This window comes from Pelodiscus sinensis, chromosome 1, assembly GCF_049634645.1.
Source record: "Pelodiscus sinensis isolate JC-2024 chromosome 1, ASM4963464v1, whole genome shotgun sequence".
Lineage (NCBI taxonomy): Eukaryota > Metazoa > Chordata > Testudines > Trionychidae > Pelodiscus > Pelodiscus sinensis.
Genome location: NC_134711.1, coordinates 309,095,375 through 309,117,504, shown reverse-complemented (window position 1 = coordinate 309,117,504; position 22,130 = coordinate 309,095,375). Strand labels below are relative to the sequence as shown.

General features: G+C 39.6%; 1 protein-coding gene across 1 annotated transcript in view; it reads right to left on the bottom strand.

Moving 5' to 3' along the window:
- GRM5 (glutamate metabotropic receptor 5) overlaps nucleotides 1-22,130 on the bottom strand; it is a 228,858-nt gene that overhangs the window by 81,115 nt on the left and 125,613 nt on the right. The gene's annotated exons all lie outside the window — the stretch shown is intronic.

Here is a 22,130-nt window from a genome sequence, read left to right as displayed (position 1 = left end):
AGAAAATTTAGCCAAAGTTTCATGGACTCTTTAACAGCATTGCCCAAAACCAGAAAGGAAGCTGGCTTTTAGAATCATGGTTAAAAACAACCCATCATGGTTAAACTGAGATGCCAATGGCAAACTGCCAAATGATAATGGCCATCAAGTGGTCCACTAGCAATTCTCCACTTGTTTCACTTTAAATCCTCCTATAACTTTGACTAAGAACTCCAAGCAGAGCTTGCAGAAATACAGGGGAAAAGTCATGAACATAACATTTCAGTGCAATTCTCCACGCACAAGTTTATTTTTCTTTCATAGAAATTCAAAATGTTGACAAATTTTGCATACAGAAATTAAAATTCTGAAAGTCTCATCTGGCTCCATCTCCAACTTATACATTGCTAAGTATACTCTTGCCAGCTCCTGCTGTTTTATCAGAATTACCATATTTGGTATTGTTCTTAGGGCACCAGCTTCTGGAGTTATGGGATTATGGAAAAATCTTAATTTTCACAGGGCAAAATACTGAAATTCTGGCCTTCATAGTCACAAAAAACCTTGAAAATGTGCACTCTGAAAGCTCAAAAACTACAGGGAGAATTGAAATAACCCAATATTAGTTATTTTTTAAAACAATGTTTTTTTTAAGATCTCGTGATTTGTTTAAAAAAAGACTTGATTTTTTTAATCCAGGGGATTGAGAAAACTGTAACCAACATAAGCAACGTTCTGTCTTGTTACCATCAACCCTCTCCATTATATTCTGAACTCAGCTGTTGTCCCTATTTAAAATCTTGTTATGCATTTCATAACATTCAGGAAGACTGCTATAGCTGCAGGTCCCCTATTTAATTCAGTGGTGTTTTGTGCCAGCACAGAAGTCTGCCTGTCCTCCATACAATACAGGATTAGGCCCATAGATTGTAAGGTCTATAATCATCATATGTGCAAACACAGAACAAAAGATCATGCCTGCTTGAAAGAATGAACAGTCTGATGAAGACAAAGGGAATGTAGGAGGAAAGAAAGTGCTTCAGATTCAAAATAAATATTAAAGGGTAAAGTGAGTTATTGACTGCGAGAAAGAATGAGATACATTTATGAAGGAAAAGAGGTGAGCAGTGATTCTTAGCTGATATCACAGAGAGATGTGTAGCATGTTGCTTTGAATACTTATCCTAAGTTAAGTTAATGTTCCTGAATATGTTAATAGGAATCAATTCTGGCAAAAAGTCAACCTCCCCCCAGAAGGGTATTTATTAGTCCAAGGGCTGGTATCATTTACATGCCTATCTTGGTATTATAGGAAAAAAAGCATTTTAAACAGTTAATCATAATAATTATCAAAATAGATTTAGTATATTCAAAAGGTTCATCTCTGTTTAGCGAGATTTCATGTTTCCATCCTGTATGACACAATATTATGAAACTGAACAATAAATATTGGCTGTCCTATAGGATTTTTTAAATCGTCTCAGTAGAATTAGATCCATATTATGGAATTGTTGAGGATCATTTAAAAAACCTCAAAGCTATGCCTTTAGAAAGGATATTATTTCAATAATAAATGCTGTGGGTTGTTAAAGTAATTAGTGACAAATTACTATTTTATTTATTTCACTCCTAGTAAAATCTTTTCCTTAGGGGATACTAATGATTAAAGTTTGGGAATATTAAAAATAGGAATTCTAAGCCACATGCTCCTTAGTTTTTCATGAACTGACTCCTGGTTTCAGTACTGTTGGAAATAGACTAACTTAGCTTCTTTGTGCATCAGAGAACTAGGAATAAGAACTATAGATATTTAACTAGAATTTTGCAAGCTCTTATGGTTCTGAGGATGTCTAAAAGGCATTGAAGGAGGAAAGTGAAACAGGAAAATATGCATGCAAAGAAATGCAGAAATAATAATAAATAACCTCACTAGTGCACTGGAAAGGATGTTCTGGTCAATACAGAAAACGACTATGAAGACTCAGACTCAGGAATGGTACAGAAGACGGAAGAAGAAGGCATCCAGCACAAAGAAGAGGTTAGGTGTATATGCTAGAAATCATGAAATGTTGGTTGAATTAAGAGACCAAACAGGGAGTTCATCTTTTTAGTAGCTAAATCTCCATGTACTTTCCTCGCCTTGAGCACCAACTTCACAGTTCCTATTGGCCAGAAACTGTAGCCAGTGGGAGCTGTGGGGATGGTGCCTGCAGCCAGCAATACACAGAGATCCTCCCCGTGTCCTCTGCATAGGAGCTGCTGCCAGAGGGGTGTACTTGTCCCTTTCGGCAACCACGCAAGATAAGCACCAACCTGCTCCTGCACCTCAACTCTTTGCCTCAACCTAAGCAAGCACCCGGCACCAAACTCCCTCCCAAAGCCTGACTCCTCACCCTCTTCTGCACCTCAGCCACTTTCCCCAGTCTAGTGACTCACTCTTCCCCATAAGTGAGGGTGGGAAAGAGTGAGGGTATATCTACACTACCCCACTAGTTCGAACTAGCGGGGTAATGTATGCATACCAAACGTGCAAATGAAGCCCGGGATTTGAATTTCCTGGGCTTCATTTGCATAAGCGGGGAGCCGCCATTTTTAAAACCCCGCTGGTTCAAACCCCGTGCAGCGCGGCTACACGGGGCTCGAACTAGGTAGTTCGGACTAGGATTCCTATTCCGAACTACCGGTACACCTCGTGGAATAGGAATCCTAGTCCGAACTACCTAGTTCGAGCCCCGTGTAGGCGCGCTGCACGGGGTTCGAACCAGCGGGGTTTTAAAAATGGCGGCTCCCCGCTTATGCAAATGAAGCCCGGGAAATAGGAGGGTAGTGTAGACATACCCTCAGAGTCTGAGACCTCCCCAGCTGCTAAGAGAAGAGTTAGTCATTGGAACCCTGCCGCTGTCACTCCACACCATCTCACACTTAGGGTAACTATATTTTGGTGTGTTCTCAACTTTTGCTATAGTTTGCGGTAGGCTTTTTACTCAATGAAAACAAACATTTTTAAGTGGAAGCACTCTTGTGTATTAATCATTTACCAGACGGAGGTGCTGTCCCCCCTGCTTATTTATTTCTGCACATTGCCTGAAAAATAGAGATTAGATATCATAGTTTTGGGGTAAGGCAACCCCGGTAACATAATTAGCACACATAAAAAAAACAGCTAAGAATGTTGTGCTTTCTCCTGTGAGCAGAATGGTATTGGAAGGTCTGGTATTAGATCTAAATAATCCCCAGTTTACGTAATTCATGTCATGTTAACATGAATTATCAGTGAATAATCTTATGGAAAATGTGAATGAAGTTGTTCATGGCCACATTATGCTCCATTATGCTAACAGAAATCTGAGTAAACATCACTGACTTTACTAAAGGTCCTCGGAGCAGATTTTGGTCCACAATTTTCCATATAGCAAAGATTGCTCATTTGCATGATTACATTGTCACAAGGTTTAGTTTTCAGAAGATGAGCAAGTATTATAGAGTTTAGTCTAAAATAACCCTTGGAAAAAATGTAAGGGGGTGGGGGAGTTTCACATCAGGAGAAAAGGGATGCCTAATTGAATTGAATTGAATTAAAAAGCACTACAGTATTACTCCACAGCAATGCTCCACTAAAGTCACTACAAAGTCTTACACATTTACTGAATGTACAAATAAACACAACAGCCTCAATAAATCTTGCAGAACTTTGGCAGACAATGGTGTAAGTCTTTATGATTAGGGCCCTTCCAAATTCTCCGCCATGAATAAAGTGTCATGGAGCATAAAATGTGCTTGTATCCTATGCAGGGGAGTGTTTCTTAAATTGGGGGGTCCTGATCCAAAAGGGACTTGCAAGGGGTCACACGGTTAAGTTAGGAGAGGTTACAGTATTGCTATCCTTACTTCTGCACTGTTGCCTTCAGAGCTGGGTGGCTAGAGAGTGGCTGCTACTGACTGAAGGCCCAGCTCTACAGGCAGCAGCATAGATGTAAGGGTAGCAATACCATATCATGCCATCCTTACTTCCGCCTGCTGCTGACAATTGCTCTGCCTTCAGAGCTCATGGCCAACAGCTGCCACCCTCCAACCACCCAGCTCTGAAGGCAGTGCTGCCAACAACAGCAGTGCATAAACAGGAGCAGCAGTATTACAACCCTTCCTGCAATAATCTTGCAACCCTCCCACAACTCCATTTTGATCAGGACTCCTAGGATACGTCTACACTATGGCGCTACTTCAGGATACTTCCAGTATCCTGAAATAGTTATTCCATGTCTTGACAGAGTGCTGTTGTTTCAAAATATCTTTCAAAATAGTGGACGCGCTATTCCGATATCCCTGTAAATGTCGTTCCATGAGGATTAAGGGATATTTTGGGATAGCAGTTTATTCCAAGTGGACTGTCAATTTGGTAGGGCCCTATTTATGACAGAAAACTTGATTTCCTAAAATGTGAGTAGGAAAGTAGAATTATGATTGTAAAATATCATATATTATGATGTGCTGTATTGAAACTGGGTGTACTGACTTTTTTAACATAAGCAAAAGTATTATGATTGCCGCTGTAAGAGATGGGAAATCTGAATAATCTGGTAATACAGTTTCAAATGATGAGTGTTCTCTTTTTTGGTCTTTCACATCTACCATCTATTCTGAAATATCCAACTTCATTAGCAGCAAAGCTGACAGCCTCCATGAGGCATTGGACAAGGTGGGAGGAGGGGCGCCAGGCTCCATGCTCCAAGAAGGGATGGGGCTGAGGGCAGTCAGCCTTCAGCGCTGTGTGGAGTGCAGTGCACCCTCCTGCCTGCCCTTCGCTTTGCCCAGAATGCACGGCATGGTGCTCTGGTAATGATTTAATGAGTCTGGAGCCGAATCACTATGTCTTAGGGCAACTGCCCCCTTTGCCCGCCTGTCAGAAGGCCTCTTCATTAGTAATATGCTCCTAATAGATTTCCTCCAGAATAACACCATTCCCTATGCTACATTTTACTCTGCCGATGCTGGAATTGATGTATGCACAGGATGTTTTTGTCCCTAGCCTCTGTTTGTCTGGAAATGGGTGACGGGGAGGGATCACATGAGGATTACCTGTTGTGTTCCCTACCTCAGGGGCAGCTGGTATTGACCACAGTTGGCAGACAGAATAGTGGACTAGCTGGACCATTGGTCTGAGCCAGTGTGGCCATTCTTATGTTCTTATGTTCTATGTTCTTATGTTTGTTTCTTCAATGAAAACCCAAAACAATTTGAAGAAAATTTTAACTGAAACTGAAAATATTTTTCTCTTCATTGAATTTTTCATGGGAATAAAATGCATTTCCTGACTAGCTCTACCCCTAATATTGTTCAGTTAAAATAATCTTTTATATTTTTTTTAAAAAGTCATTTTAAAAACATCTACCATCTCTAACACAGACACTTTCTCCAAGAATTTTGGATAAACATGGATCTGGATAGTTAATGTTAGTACCTGCGTTTTGAAGCTCTTATTCTGTATTATTGCCCGATGCACAAAATCCAATTAAATTCTCAAACAAAAAAACTCCAAGCTACATTCAGCTCTGACATGCAAAACTATAATGCCAATAAAGTCAGAAGAGTTACAATAGGCCTGAGTAACTATAATGTGCTTATGTAAACCAAAAAGATCAACCGACCAATTGCACCTGTGATTTACAACGACCTCCTCTTGCAACTTCTGCATTTCAAAATATTAGCTACTTTTTGTGATTAAAATGCTACAACAATTTTGGCATTTTTTTTTTAGTTTTTTAGGCTTCGCCCATTGGCTTTAGCTCTCTCCATTCAATAATTAACGTTGCTTCTCGAGAGAGCTTCCTATCAGTAAATTCTATTAGGTTATAAAATAAGCTCCTAAAACAGGGGTGGGCAAATTATGGCCTACAGACCAGATCCAGCCTGCCAAGCCTTTTGATCTGACCCATGGCCAGCCCTGCTAAGACTAGCTCCCTGCCTGCTGCAGTCCACGGCTGCTCAGAATGGCTGGTGGTTCCCTTTAGGTGCCATCAGCCAATGGAGACTGTGATGATGGGCCTGGGGATGAGAGCAGCGTGCAGTCTCACCCTCCACCAGAGGCATGTAGCACAGAGCAACACATGGAGGGAGCCTCCAGCCATTTTGAGCAGCCTAGGGCTGTGGCAGACAGGGAGCCTGCCTTGGGGTCCCTGTTGGCCTGCTGTCCAGGAGCCACCTAAAGTAAGCACTACCTGGCCAGAGTCTTCTCTCTGGCACTCCACTCCTCAACTCCTTGCCCTAGATCACCACCCTTTCCTGCCCCAGGTCATGACCCAAACCCTCTCCATCCTCCCACCACAGGTTACAATTATCAACCCCTGCACCCTCTCCTACATCCCTCCCACAGGACAGAATTCTCTCCTGCATCCATATCCCCTCCTCAACCCTACACCCCAATCCCTTCCTTCACCCGAACTCCCAGTCAGATCCTACACTCTCTCCAGCACTCTAATCCTCTATTTTGAACTCCTTTCTGTACCTAACCTCCATCCCAGACCCCACACCTCCTCCACAAAAAAGTGTAGCCCTTGACCCCTTACCTAAATCTTGGAGTGGCCCCCATAAAATATTATTTCCCATCTTTGTCATAAGGGTAATAATGACACTTCCATCATTTGTTACCTTATAACTAGACTGGATAAAATACTAGAAAATATACCGAAGCAGAAGCCAGAGAGGGAGGGCACTAAATAATCTACTAGCTTGTTTTCCATTTCCGATCCTCTGGAATAAAGCCCTTTTGAAAGTAGGAATAAGAGATCCTCCGGAAAAGGGCTTTATTCCGGAGGATCACACCAGTCTAGACGCTTTTTTCCGGCTTTTCTCCAAGCCGGAAAAAAGCAGCGGACATCTTTATTTAAATCCGTGGAGGATATTTAAATCCCCCGTGGATTTCCCTATTCTGACTTACCTGCTTTGCATGACTTTTCCGGAATTTGGGGCCAGTGTAGACGTAGTCACAGTGTATCCCAAAGACTACTCTGAGAGGAGCCCAAACTATACCTTTGCAAATTTGTAGCAAGGATTGAGAATGGGTGCACTTGGAGGCTTTGTGCCAGCTATTGATCTCATGATGTCACCAGCCACTGTCATGCTGGAAATGCAATTTCTCCCTAGTACAACTCCACTTCCAGTACTCTTACAATGACCCTATGAGTCCACGCAAAATGCATAAGTTACATAGAATGCTGTGAAGTTTAAACCTCTGTCAAGGTATCAAAGCAGAGCTGCCACTCGAATGTAGTGTTTTGTCAATGAGTTCAATGCCTTATTATAATAATAATAATTTTTTTATTGGTGGGGATACAATCCTGACTGCATCTTCAAATAAAATCACCATTGTGTTGAGCACTGAACACCACAGGAAGATGTGACCTGCAGCCTGTGGCATTTAAATTCCAATTTGGTTCAACATGTAATGGGGGAATGTGATGCTGAATAGGAGGGCAAGATTGGGGAGAACATGAGGGTAGCAATAAGATCATGTCCTGATTTACATTATTTCACAACTGGATAGTTCCAAATAATCTGATTTTTTTTAAAATAAACACACCATCATCAAAATTTAGATGCAGGATGCTGGATGAGTGCTATTACCACTTTACTTTAACAGAGTGGATTGTGGCAACTATTTAACAGGCCAAAAGAGTTATTTTGAACAAATAGAAATCTGCAATTCTTCAGTGGCCCTCTACTATACATACTGCATTCATGGAAAAAATGACTCTGCCAAATAGAAACAGTTGGGGTGTGTCTAGACTACATGGCTCCATTGACGGAGCCATGTAGATGAGGCAGGACGACAAAGGGAAATGAAGCGGCGATTTAAATAATCGCCGCTTCATTTAAATCAAAATGGCCACCGCGCTGTGCCGATCAGCTGTTTGTCAGCACAGCATGGCAGTCTAGACAGGGATCTGCTGACCCCAGAACATCTTGTCGGCAGAGTCTTTAAGCCTCGTGATTAAAGGTATCAAACAATAGAATATGTCAGGTTCAGATTGTAAGAACATTTCAGGGAGATGGCAACAAAACACTTCGTTGAGAGACAACTTGGTACCAACCTCCTCCCCAGCATACTGACCCAGGTTCGTAGAATCATAGAATACTAAAAGTGGAAGGGACCTTGAGAGATCATCAAGTCTAGCCCCCTGCCCTCATGGCAGGACCAAATACTGTCTAGACCATCCCTGACAGGTATCTGTCTAACCTGCTCTTAAATATCTCCAGGGATGGACATTCCACAACCCCCCTAGGCAATTTATTTTAGTGTTTACCACCCTGACAGTTAGGAAGTTTTTCCTGATGTCCACCCTTAACCTCCCTTGCTGCAGTTTAAGCCCATTGCTTCTTGCCTTATCCTCATAGGCCAAGGAGAATAATGTTTCTCCTTCTTCTTTGTAACACCCTTTTAGATACTTGAAAACTGCTATCATGTCCCCTCCCTTTTCTAAATTAAACAAGCCTTCCTTTCAGTCTTCCCTAATAGCTCATGTTTTCTAGACCTTTAATTAATTTTGTTGTTCATCTCTGGATCTTCTCCAATTTCTACACATCTTTCTTGAAATGAGATGCCCAGAACTGAACCCAACTGAGGCCTAATCAGAGCAGAATAGATTTCTCATGTCTTGCTCACAACACTCCTGTTAATGTATCCCAGAATCATGTTTGCTTTTTTTGCAACACTGTTGACTCATGTTTAACTTTTCATCCACTATGACCCCTAAATCCTTTTCAGCAGTACTCCTTCCTAGACAATCACTTCCTATTCTGTATGTGAGAAGCAGATTGTTCCTTCTTAAGTGGAGTACTTTGCATTTGTCCTTATTAAACTTCATCCTATTTACTTCAGACCATTTCTCTAGTTTGTCCAGATCATTTTGAATTTTGACCCTATCCTCCAAAGCACTTGCAACTCCTCCTAGCTTGGTATCATCTGTAAACTTAATAATCATACTCTCTATGTCATCATCTAAATCATTGATGAAGATATTGAACAGAACTGATCCCAAAACAGACCCCTATAGAGCCCCACTTGTTGTGCCCTTCCAGCATGACTGTGAACCATTAAAAACTGCTCTCTGAGAACAGTTATCCAGCCTGTTATGCACCCACCTTATAGTAGCCCCATCTAACTTGTATTTGGCTTGTTTGTTGACAAGAAGTTCATGTGAGACTGTGTCAAATGCCTTACTAAAATCAGGGGCTATGTCTACACTGGCCCCTTCTCCGGAAGAGGCATGCTAATTTCAAACTTTGGAATAGGGAAATCCGCGGGGGCTTTAAATATCCCCCGCTGGATTTAAATAAACATGTCCGCCGCTTTTTTTCCGGCTTGGGGAAAAGCCGGAAAAAAGCATCTAGACTGGCGCGATCCTCCGGAATAAAGCCCTTTTCCGGAGGATCTCTTATTCCTCCTTGCAAGTAGGAATAAGAGATCCTCCGGAAAAGGGCTTTATTCCGGAGGATCGCGCCAGTCTAGATGCTTTTTTCCGGCTTTTCCCCAAGCCGGAAAAAAAGCGGCGGACATGTTTATTTAAATCCCGCGGGGGATATTTAAAGTCACCGCGGATTTCCCTATTCCAAAGTTTGAAATTAGCATGCCTCTTCCAGAGAAGGGGCCAGTGTAGACGTAGCCTAGGTGTACCACGTTCACCGCTTCTCCTTTATCCACAAGACATATTATCCTATCAAAGAAAGCTATCAGATTGGTTATTACATGATTTGTTCTTTATAAATCCATGCTGGCTGTTACCTATCACCTTATTATCTTCCAGATGTTTGCAGATTAATTCCTTAATTATTTGCTCCATTATCTTCCTTGGCACAGAAGTTAAACTGACTGGTCTATAGTTTCCTGGGTTGTTCTTATTTTCCTTTTTCATAGATAGGCACTATATTTGCCCTTTTTTGGTCTTCTGGAATCTCTCCCAACTTCCATGACTCTTCAAAGATGATAGCTAAAGACTGAGATACCTCCTCAATCAGCTCCTTGAATATTCTAGGATGCATTTCATCATGCCCTGGTGACTTGCAGACATCTAATTTTTCTAAGTAATTTTAATTTGCTCTTTTTTATTTTAATTTCTAAACCTACCCCATTTCCATTAGCATTCACTATGTTAGATATCCCGTCACTATTTTCTTGATGAAAATGGAAGCAAAGAAGTCATTAAGCACCTCTGCCATTTCCAAGTTTCCTGTTATTGTTTTGCTTCCCATGGGACCTTATCTACCAGCTCTTTGAGCTTATCAAATTCCGCCTTTCTGAAATCCATTGTTTTTATTTTGCTGTTCTCCCTTCCACCATTCCTTAGAATCATCAACTCTATGATTTCATGGTCACTTTCTCCCAAGCTGCCTTCCACTTTCAAATTCTCAACCAGTTCCTCCCTATTTGTTAAAATCAAATCTAGAACAGCTCTCCCCCCCAGTAGCTTTCTCAGCCTTCTGAAATTAAAAAAATGTCTTTAATGCAGTCCAAGAACTTGTTGGATAATCTGTGACCTGCTTTGTTAGTTTCCCAACATATGTCTGGTTAGTTGAAGTCCTCCATCACCACCAAATCCTGCGCTTTGGATGATTTTGTTGTTTAAAAAAAGCCTCATCCACCTCTTCTGCCTGGGTAGGTGGTCTGTAGGGGTACGTCTAGACTACAGGCTTTTGTCGACAGAGCTTTTGTCAACAGATACTGTCAACAAAGCTTCTGTCAACAAAGAGCACCTAGACTACATCCAGTGCTGTCGACAAAGCAAGCTGCTTTGTTGACATGAGAGTGTAGACACAAAGGACAGTGTAGATGCAATAACGCCTTCTGTCAACAGAACTCTGTCGACAAAAGGTGTTATTCCTCGTAGAATGAAGTTTACCACCGTCGACAAAACTCCCTGACATTATGTCGACAGAACTCAGCGGTAGTGTAGACGCAGGTATAGTTTTGTCGACAAAAGTCCACTTTTGTTGACAAAACCCTGTAGTCTAGACACATCCTAGTAGACCACTAGTATGATATCACTCTTATTTTTTATCCCTTTTAACCTAACCCAGAGACTCTCAACAAGTCTGTCTTCTATGTCCATCTTCACCTCGGTCCAAGTGTATTCATTTTTAATATATAAGGCAACACCTCCTCCTTTTTTTCCTTGCCTATCCTTCCTGAGCAACCTGTACCCTTCTATACCAATATTCCAGTCATGTGTATTATCCCACCAAGTTTCTGTGATACCAGCTATGGTATAGTTGTGTTTATTTACTAGCACTTCAAGTTCTTCCTGCTTATTCCCTATACTTCTTGCATTTGTCTATAGGCATCTAAGATACTGATATCATGACCAGGTCTAAACTGACAGTATGAAAGATGGTGATCAAACTCCCCTTGTACAAGGTAGGGGTGGAAGGATAACTAAGCAACAGGAGGTGGAAACCTAATACGTCAGCAGTGAGGTATAACTTGTTTGTACCTGTGCATAAAAGTGAATCCCAAAGAGTTGTCTTTGTCTGGCCGAGGGGGCAATTCTGGATCCATAGTATTGACTGAGCTAGTCCATTGTCACAGGTACACATGCATTGTGGCTTAGCGGCAAGTCTATTTGTTGACAACTATTCCCATATTTTGCTTGGCAATAAATCTGGCCTGGTGCTTTCAATCCTTATCTGATTTTGTGGTCTTTAAACACTCTCTCAGAGTCTGTTGTGTTGACCAATTGCTCATAGTTAACGCAGTAGACAGGGGAGCATACGCATGAATGCAGCCAAAAGTTTATTGTTAATGGAGCAGAAGTCCTTTCAGGAACCCATCAGGAATGCCTGACTGACATTAGCCAAATTTTTCTAAGGAAATACTCTTAATTCAATTTTAACTCTGACAAAAATACAATAAAATAATGGCCCTATTTTTATATCTTAGATTACATTGAAAATAAAATCATGTGAAGATTATGCTTTCCATTGGAAGTTATCATATTCAGCTATTGCTTGCCCACTCTAGTCTCTTTAATTAGATTCACATCAGAATATTTAGTCTAGAAAACAAGGTATTAACTTTTATTGAGCAAAGGCCATAAAGTAATTTCATATCACCATTCTCCAGGAGTCAAAAGAGTTGAAATAAGATGGTTCATATTGCACCTACTTAACAGGGCTTACCCCTCCATTAATCGGAATGAAGGATTTTTTTGAAGGTGATGTCACGCTGAATTCTTTACATTGCAATATTTTTAACAATTACGGCTTTTGAAAATGTGGGATTACTGAAAAGATAACATATCACTAAGCACTTCCGATCATCCAGAAAATCATCAAGGGGAAAAAAGAAAATCAAGGAAAAATGTTTTATATAAAAATGTATCTAGAATAAAATGTTTATTTTAATTAATCAGAATATGTTCATTAAGTTTTATTTACTGGGCATTATAATCTATCTATCTATCTATCTATCTATCTATCTATCTATCTATCTATCTATCTATCTATCTATCTATCTATCTATCTATCTATCTATCTATCTATCTAAGAAACTTGTGAGCCAGTCTGTGTCTGTCTGCAATCTGATTGTTTGAGTGCTGCTACTAAATTGTAAATGCTAGGACTACCACATTTAGTATGCAGCTTCCTCTTGTCCTAAATTAAAGCGAGGTCAAGGTGTGATTGTGCCAGGACAATTGGAAGTGCTGGAAATGGGACTGTTTTCCATATGTTAAGTGTGAGGGGGAATGGGCTGTTCTGAGGGATGCAATACTGAGAGTAGCCACTGGGGGCAGTGAGCCCACAGGAGGGCTATCCTGCAGAGTACACACTGTGGGCAGCCATACCACCAAGGGAGTGGCCAGCAGGGTTGGGACTTTGCCATCTTTCCTGCCAGCACACTGGGTGAGTAGCCCCCGTGCCCCAAACCCTTTTCTCCCCTCCTGGCCCTTGGCTGCAGAACCAGAGTGTGGGGAGAGGAAAAGCTGCTGGAGGCTGGGAGAAGGGTTGGGGAAAGAAAAAAGGCCCATGGTAGCTGGGAAGAGGGTTGGAGTGAGAAAAAGGTTGCTGGTGATGGAGCGGAGGGGAGGGAATGCTGGATGAGACTGCCACTCTGATCTCCTCCTCAACCTACCAACCCTCACTCACTCCCTGCCCACAGTTTCCTGCACTGCCCCTCCACATCCTTAAGACCCTGCCCTGTCTCCTGCACCCCGCACACTACCAGCTCCCTGTCCTGAAGGACCCAGTCAATGCCAGGTGAGTCTTCTAGTATCCACATAACAGAAAATACCTAAAAGTCATCTACCATACCAAAATATAGGAAGCAAGAATCAGTGAATATCTTTTCCTTAAAATAGTGTCAGAAGTCCACATTTCTGCAGTCCATAGCTCCAGATTTGAAATAGCTTAAAGTTGACACAGCAGGAACCACTTCCCAAAAGATTCCATAATTTGGCCCCTAAAAACATGGCTTGATCAATGTGATTTTTCTACCACTGATTAACTCTACATGTGCTTCACTGATAGGATGTTTCATTGCATCATGTCCACCAGGAGAAAAATAGCTCACATCTAATTGAATTTCTCATGGATTGATGACTTACTTGAGCTGCTGTCTACTGAATGATTTTCCATTAGATATCCAAAAACAACTTGTATAGATAAGCAACAGGAGGATGTATAAGAAATTCACGTGTAGTCACTGTAGCACACAGGTACCAGAGACAGACTTAAACTAAAACTGGACAAATACTGCAACAGAGGACACAACATTTGTTTAATTAAAACTGAATTCATGGGCAGGGATCTATAATCTTTTTTAGTGTATGCTCGAAGAATAATTTTGAAGGAAATCTATAATCTGTGTTACCTAGGAGTTCAGACCAGATGATCACAGTGGTCCTTTCTGGCCTTGGAATCTATGAATCTTATTTATTTAGTCTACAAAACAATTTACAGTAATAGATAATGTGGTACACACACATACACACACTTGAGAAAAAATAGGGTATGTCTACACTACCCCGCTAGTTCGAACTAGCGGGGTAATGTATGCATACCGAACGTGCAAATGAAGCCCGGGATTTGAATTTCCCGGGCTTCATTTGCATAAGCCGGCCAGCTCCATTTTTAAATGCCGGCTTGTTCGAACCCCGTGCCGCGCGGCTACACGCGGCACGGGCTAGATAGTTCGAACTAGCAAGCCATTCCGAACTATCTGTACGCCTCATGGAACGGAATGGCTTGCTAGTTCGAACTATCTAGCCCGTGCCGCGTGTAGCCGCGCGGCACGGGGTTCGAACAAGCCGGCATTTAAAAATGGCGCCGGCCGGCTTATGCAAATGAAGCCCGGGAAATTCAAATCCTGGGCTTCATTTGCACGTTCGGTATGCATACATTATCCCGCTAGTTCGAACTAGCGGGGTAGTGTAGACATACCCATATATATTTACATTTACCCAGCATTGATTGAGTCTTTAACTCAGGTAAGAGTTTTTGTTTTTGTTTTTTTGGAAAATACAGTAAAAGGAAAATGTACATGCTTTATCTAAATGGTTGCATTTATAAAAACATAGTGTGATTTTTATGAAGTTAATTTTTATTTCAGATTTCATAAGGGATAGTTCGTTTTTTCCTTTTAATTGTTTTTAGTAATTTTTTTAAAATATGGGAATTCCATCAAGTGTGTTTTCTTCATTCCTATAAACACTAATAATTTGCTGTATTTCAACAAAAAGTCAATGTGGTTTGCAATAGCATTTTCTTCTAGTTTTCAAACCTTAAGCATTGATTTAACTGTGCCAAAATAGAGCACTATTTCAAATTTTTCTGTTTTATTTCTTTTTTGTAAGAGATGCAATCCTATTCCCAGTTCATCCTATTTTTCTGTCTCACTTTGGTTCACTCTCTTTCAACATTCATTCAGTTATGTCAGTTTTGAGGACTGTCCTTGATTTGGTAATTCTGTCTCTTTTCTGTTTGGTTTTATGAGAAGCAATCCTATTGCAGGCACATTCTGTTTTCCTGGCACAACCAAACTCTAATGTTGCTTTAAGTTATCATCAGAGGAAGCTGAATACAGAATTTGGTGGTCCTAGCTCTTACCATTTAGAAGGAGTTATTGAACAAACACACTGACAGACAGTCTAAAATATATAGTCGATGGAGAGAGCTCTTAGAGATCCCTGTATTTTGTTAACCTAATGATTTCAATTATCAGATCTAGGATTAGAATCCAAGAGGCATCCTAACCCTGTTAAACTCAATAGGAATGTGGCTGATGATTTCATTGGAGCTAGACTTTCACCTTGGTTCCCAGCCTCGTGCTCAGGCCACTAGACCTATTTTGTCTTTGTTCTCACATACTTTCTTACCCAGCACTGGTAGCCTCCAGATGCAGTAGTTCCCACTTACACTTATGCTGATCCCCGTACAGTTTTCCTCTCAATAACCCTGTTTTGAATTGCATCTCCTTTTGAATGCTCTTCTGAGGCTCTGCCATCTCCCTAAGATAACTTCAAACTTCCTCAAGTGTTATGGGCTCCAAATATGAAGTTCCTCATATCACTGTTTTGGAATTTGGGCACATTCCCTGCTGCAGAGCAAATACAAACGTCATAAGAAAGATTCTTTGACACACAAAAGAAGGACAAAAAGTTTTAAAAGACTTCAGCATAGCCAGTGTAACATCATCTGCACTATAACATTCAAAGCCCACTTCAAAACTGTGTATCATAATAAACTCACCGAAATGACAGATTTAATCTATAATATACACTGAAAGATTTGTGAAAGAGGAATAAAAGATGCTCTGTTGCATCTTGAAAATCTATTTCACAACCCACAGCAAGTTTAAAAAAGAACAATCTCACTAGATGATGCATGGGCTTTCTGCGCAGTTGGGTCTGATTCTCACTTAATGGAATTTATGCCCACTCTCATACTCTTTTACATCAACAGACTGGTGTACTGTGACCTGGATATATATGAGAATCAGGCCCAGAGACGAATTTCAAACCATGAATATAAATCCCATGGGCATGAAAACAGATTCACTCAAAGATTTCATTAGTTGATGCACAAAGTAAAAAGCCACATATTGCACAGTACATATTCTATAGCATCAGCCATCACACTGTTCCTGAATTAAAACCAAAATTAATCCCTTAACATAGCTTTTTTATCTATTGTAAAGAAGGAATCTGAGACCTGATTTTTATTTCACAATGGAATAAATTAAGAATAACTCCACTGAATCCAATTCTTATCCAAAGCCCATAAAAGATCAGACTGAGACCCTAGGATTCCAGAATTTTTATTATGATTATAAGCACGAGTAATGAATATAGCATGTGAAATTTCTCATTACATCTAGATGCTACTCTACAAATATTTTTGCTGCAGTTTTATGTTCTGAATATAAAATTGGTAGAAAAAAGAAAGGAAAAGAAAGGAAAAATAATGTTCAAAGGGCAGAATTATGATATTTTGAGATGGTGTTTAAAACAGATTAGGTAGGTGGCTACTTTAAAGTGCAATAATACAGTACAACTTCCTTTTGCATAACCTCTTTCATACAAACTGGATCCCCAAACACATTACAGAATTAAATAATATGCAGCAGAAGGAAAATGCTATACATTCCAGAAAAGAGTAATATAAAACCAGAATCTTCTTTTCAGTAAAATAAGAGACAGTTTTATGTAGTTCATGTTCTGCTATATTATAATCATTTTTCACATAGGATTTTGATACATAACATTATCTTGTTAATATTTCACAGCTGAAAATAATACATGACACAGTACAATGAGGTTTAATCTGAAATTGTATAATAATAAATCTACAGGATTACTATCACAGGTGTTTGAAGATTTAAACCAATGGTAAATTATAATAATAGACCATAATCTGTCATAGATTCATCAATGAATGAATTGTTGGGTCCTGCTGTGAAATATCAGAATAATTGCAAGCTCTCCAAACTAAATAATAAAATGATAAACTGCATGACTCAAATACATCCACATACATTCCAGCTTTTCCTTTCCAAATGGAACAGAAATTTCAAGAGCTATTCCTTGTTTTAAATGTCATTGTACATGAGTCTTCATTTTATTTGGAGTAGGCATACGAGGCCCATATGGTGTATTCTCTTGCAGTCTGTGCTTGTTCCCACTAAAATCAATGGCAAGATTCCCACTGGTATTAGGGATTATGGCTTGGTTTCTAGGATCCAATTAACCAAGCACAGTCAGACGGAGGGTTTACTACTTGGTGTAGTTCCATTGTCTACAGGAACTCAAAGTGGATCTGAACCAAAAACCCAGATCTGAACATCCTCTTTTTGCAAACTGATTCTAACTTCTGTGGCCTGATCTTACCTGTAGTGGAAACTTGATTGTTTTCTACCCATGTGAACTGACCTTTTGTCCTTATATTTTCCCATAATCTCTGGTAATGCCTGAGATAGCTAAATCATTTTACCTCAGTCTCTACTACAGTATTCTAGGTATTCCTAGTAGTAAACATAAATATTTTTTAGTAAAACTGCAAATACTGAGGAAAATAATTAGTAATCTTTTAAAGGATACTCATGTTGTAAAGGTATGAGCCTCTAAATGCTTGCTACTAGGTATACTGGTTATACAGTGAAATATCAGATGTATAGTTACCTCAAGGATAGGGCCAGAAGCCAGTGTGCTCCAGCCCCACTCCTGAGGAGCCCACTGCCACTCCGTGCTGCTGTCTCTGATACAGAGACAGCAACATAAGGGGCTAGGCGGGAGCCAATCCGTGAGGAGACCCAATTTAAAAACCAGCTCCTCTTGTGGACCAGCTGCCTGTCGCCCCAAGGGTGAGTACTGTAGAATCTCAGAGCTAAGATTCACAAATCCAGATCTCAGAGCAAAGCTTGAGTCCATGGCTCACTTTAGTACATGTTTAAGTTCTTCATTAATCAACAAGAACACACACATGCTTAACTTTATTCAGATGTTTTATAGAATAACTGAATGGGGATTCTTTCCTGAATCAGGCCTTAAGAAGACACTTCAATCAGCTAATGTAGAATTGGTATAATACCAAAAATAGGTATTTAGTTGGCAATTTGATAAAGACAGTAAGAAGTGTGAATCAAAATAGACAAAAAGGACAATCTTTAAAATTACCTATGGGCCTGATTTTCAGTGGGAGTTAGGTATCTAAATACCTTACAAAATCATCCTAACTGCCATATGACCACATGTCCCATTGACTTTTAAGCAGATGTTCTCCTGGTCTGTAGTCTCCTGGGTTGTTCTTATTTCCCTTTTTATAAATGGGCAATGTAATGCTTAAATTCGACACTTTACGCCAAAGTTTGAATAAAGACTCTAATTATCTTACCCATTACAAAGGTAACTTCTCCAATTATCACCTCTAATATCATTAGCTCACAGACATTTACCTCCCCCCCCATGCCCCTTCTGTTCTGAAATTTGATTTGTCCTTTTCATATGTGTTCATTTTTTTAAATTGTATCCTTTGGTATATATGGTTGTGACAATTTTCTTCCACTATTTGATCTGAGGAAGTGGGTCTGGCCCACAAAAGCTCATCACCTAATAAACCATCTTGTTAGTCTTTAAAGTGCTACATAGACCTGTTTTTTTGTTTCATATATCACTTATTGCACTTTTGGAACTAACATTTGAAATGGATGGTTCTCTTTTCCTCCCTTCCTCTTCTCCAAGGGAAAATGAGAATCTATCTCAATAGGGGTGCTAACTCTGAAAAAGGAGATGTGCTAGAAACTCCCTGAATTCCACATGGAACTTTACTATTGCTACTAAATTTATGTGGAAGGTGCTCAGATACTACAGGGATGAGAAGTAAACTAAAACCCTATTATAGGCTGACTAGCCTAGATTATACAGTTGTGCGTTCTGCACTTCACCTGATAGCAAAGCATCTTCCAGCTGTTGAATGTTGAGCATTACTGTTTTAGGATATTTGCACACTGGATAGCTGAAAGTCTTTGCCAATGTTTTCAAGACTAGTGATTTGGCATCTCTTCATTTCCCAGGGTCCAAACTGAGGTACCTTAAAAGGGCTTGATTTTCAGAGGGCAAATGCTTAGCACTTTCTAAAATTAAGTCCCATTAAAAGTATCTCAGATTAGGTTCTCACAATCACAGGTCACCCCTGGAAATCTTCACCTTGGACTCTAAAAGCAATAGCCCAATCATTGGTGAGGCTTTGCTACTTAACCAGGATTATGATAGTATCTTATGACAATTCATTATCCATGGAAATTATTTTGCTTCTGGTTTACACAGCTCTGCTCTCCTGTGAGGCAGTCTTGCCTGTCTCTTTTTGCATACAGTCTTAGGAAAATCAGTTTTGAATCAGCAAACCTTGGTAATGATAAGTAGAGAGGCAGTGTTACCTTGTAGCTAGAGTCCTGGGTTCAAGTCCTAGCCCTGCTATAAGCCTTGGCTAAATGACTTCACTTATTGGTGTCCCAATTTCCTCTCTATACCCTGCCTGTGTCTTTATACAGTGTTCAGCACAATGGAGATCCCAATCTGGGAGGAGTCTGCAATTGTACTTTTGTAGTACAAATTAATAACAGGTTTGAATTTGGTTTGTGAGACTCTGAAATGAGAATAAGTATCTGAGATAGAAAGAGTGGGAAGGGGGGCTAAATAATAATACCCTGCTGAAAAAATAATTTTACTTGTTTGAAATAAATGCAAAGCACCTTGAAGAAAACAATTACAATCCATTGAAAATCACAAAAATCAAATCCAGCCAAGTTTTCCCACAGAATAATTAAAGCACAAAGAAAACTGTTCTTTGTGGGGGAAAAATAATGGATTGAAAGAGCCTCGGAGGCCAACATTATTGATTAACTGTTTTAAAGAAGGAGAAAAAAAAGATCTGAAAAAATTATTTGCTAGACTAGAGTTTACACATTTGAAATGGATGCTATATTCATTAGTTCAAGTGTTGCATATACAGTAGCTGTCCAATGTCCCACAATACTACTCAATGGGCCATACTTTATTTTGATTTTAGTAGTTGAAATCCTTTAGCAGACAAATCATGTCAGAAGTGGAAAGAGTTGCTAGTTTAATGCTGACATGAAATTATGACACCCTTTGATCATATTTGTTGTAAATCAACAATGCTTTTGTAAAAGGAAATCATGCCTCACTAATCTATGAAATTTGACAAGGTGTCTGACCAAAAGTCCGCTCATGGATCAGTAACTCATTAAGAGACATGAAACAATAAGTATCAATAAATAATTAGTTTTGACTATAGAAATAGGTAATTTTAGGAGTAGAGTCTCTGGATAATCTATACAGGGACCAATGCTATAGAACATATTCATAATTGATCTGGAAAAAGAAGTCAACAGCAAGGTGGCAAAGTTTGCAGATGATAAAAAAAATCACTCAAGACAGTTGAGTCCAAAGGTGATTGTGAAGAGTTACAAAGAGATCCCACAGAACTTGAAAATGGGCAGCAAACTAGCAGAAGAAATTCAGTGTAGACAGAGATAGAGTAATGCACACTGGAAATCATAATCCCAAATCTACTTACAAAATTATGGGACCTTCAATCTGATATTCTCACTCAAAAAACACATCTTGGAGTCATTGTGGATAGTTCTTTCAAAACCTATGCTCAAATGTTCAGAGGCAGTAAAAAAACTAACAATGTTAGGAATCACTTGGAAAGATAAATTCAACAAGATACAGGAAATAACATAATATTACTACATGAATCAATTGTACACCCACACCTTGAACTTTGAGCGTAGATCTGGTCATCCCATCTCAAAAAAAAAAAAAAAAAAAAAGACATATTAGCATTAGAAAAGGTAAAGAGAAAGGAAACAAAAATGATTAGGGGGTATAGAACAGCTTTCATATGAGGAAAAATAATAAAAAGTAGGCCTATTCAGCTTGGAAAATTGATGGCTACAGTGGGATAAGGCAGAGATATAAAAATCATGAATGCTGTGGAGAAAGTGAATACAGAAGTGTCATTTACTGCTTCACATAACACAAGAAGCAGGAGTCACTTGATTAAATTAAGAGGAAGCAGGTTTAAGACAAGCAAAAGGAAGGATTGCTTTACACAATGTATAATCAACTCATGGAATGCATTATTAGGGGATGTTATGAACGCCAAAAAATATAAATGGGGTAAAAAAAGATAACTTCATGGAGCATAAGTCCATCAATGGTTCTTAGATACAATGCTCAGAGATGCAACCCTACACTCTGGATGTCCTGATATCTCAAGATAAACTTTCTAAGTGTAAGGATAACTAAGCTTTGGGATAGGCTTCCAATGGAGGTTGTGTAATCCCTCTGATTACAGGATTTCAAGCACAATTTGGACAAACACCTTTCAGGTCTGATCTAGGTTTACTACGTCTGGCCTTATTGCACGGGACTGAACTTAATAACTTCTTGAGCTCCCTATCAAGCTTACATTTCTATGATTTTGTGATAAAAATCAAGATTCTACAAATTAGGCTATTCTAGAGTGGGTATACTGAAGGCAGTAGCCAACTCCCAGATTCAAAAAAGAGGCATATGCAATATTGTTGTCATCATGAGAATTTAGTTTATATTGAAGCAAGATGAATTAGTTTTCCATGAATTGAAAAATATAAAAAACAAAAAAGTGATATAAAAGCATAGAGAACTAATTTGAGACTTCAAGAGTCCTGAAGGTATGAGTTCTGGCCGGTTTGATGCTGCCATACTGTGGCATACTTCTAACTGTGGTTAGAAGAGCTTCTTTAATGCTGATGTATCAGTCAACAAGGAGAGTGTCCTCTCATGATAGAATTCTCATCTTTTGTTCTTAAACAGTGGCGCTCCATACCAATAATCTGTTCTATTCGAGTTCTTACTGTGCTTTCACCCCATAGTATCAGACCCCCTTCCTGGAGTCCATTGAATGTCATGATCCACTGATGTGAAATCAGAATCAGGTGCTATATTTTAGCTTAGGGTTTCACTTCAGTCAGTGGCTTAAGCTTTTTGGTGCTAGGTTTTTAGGAAAATACCACTTACCATCTACACTCAGAGATATAGGAACATTATCTGCAATTTAACAGATTTACCATGCAGAACACAATGCAAGGCACTAATGGA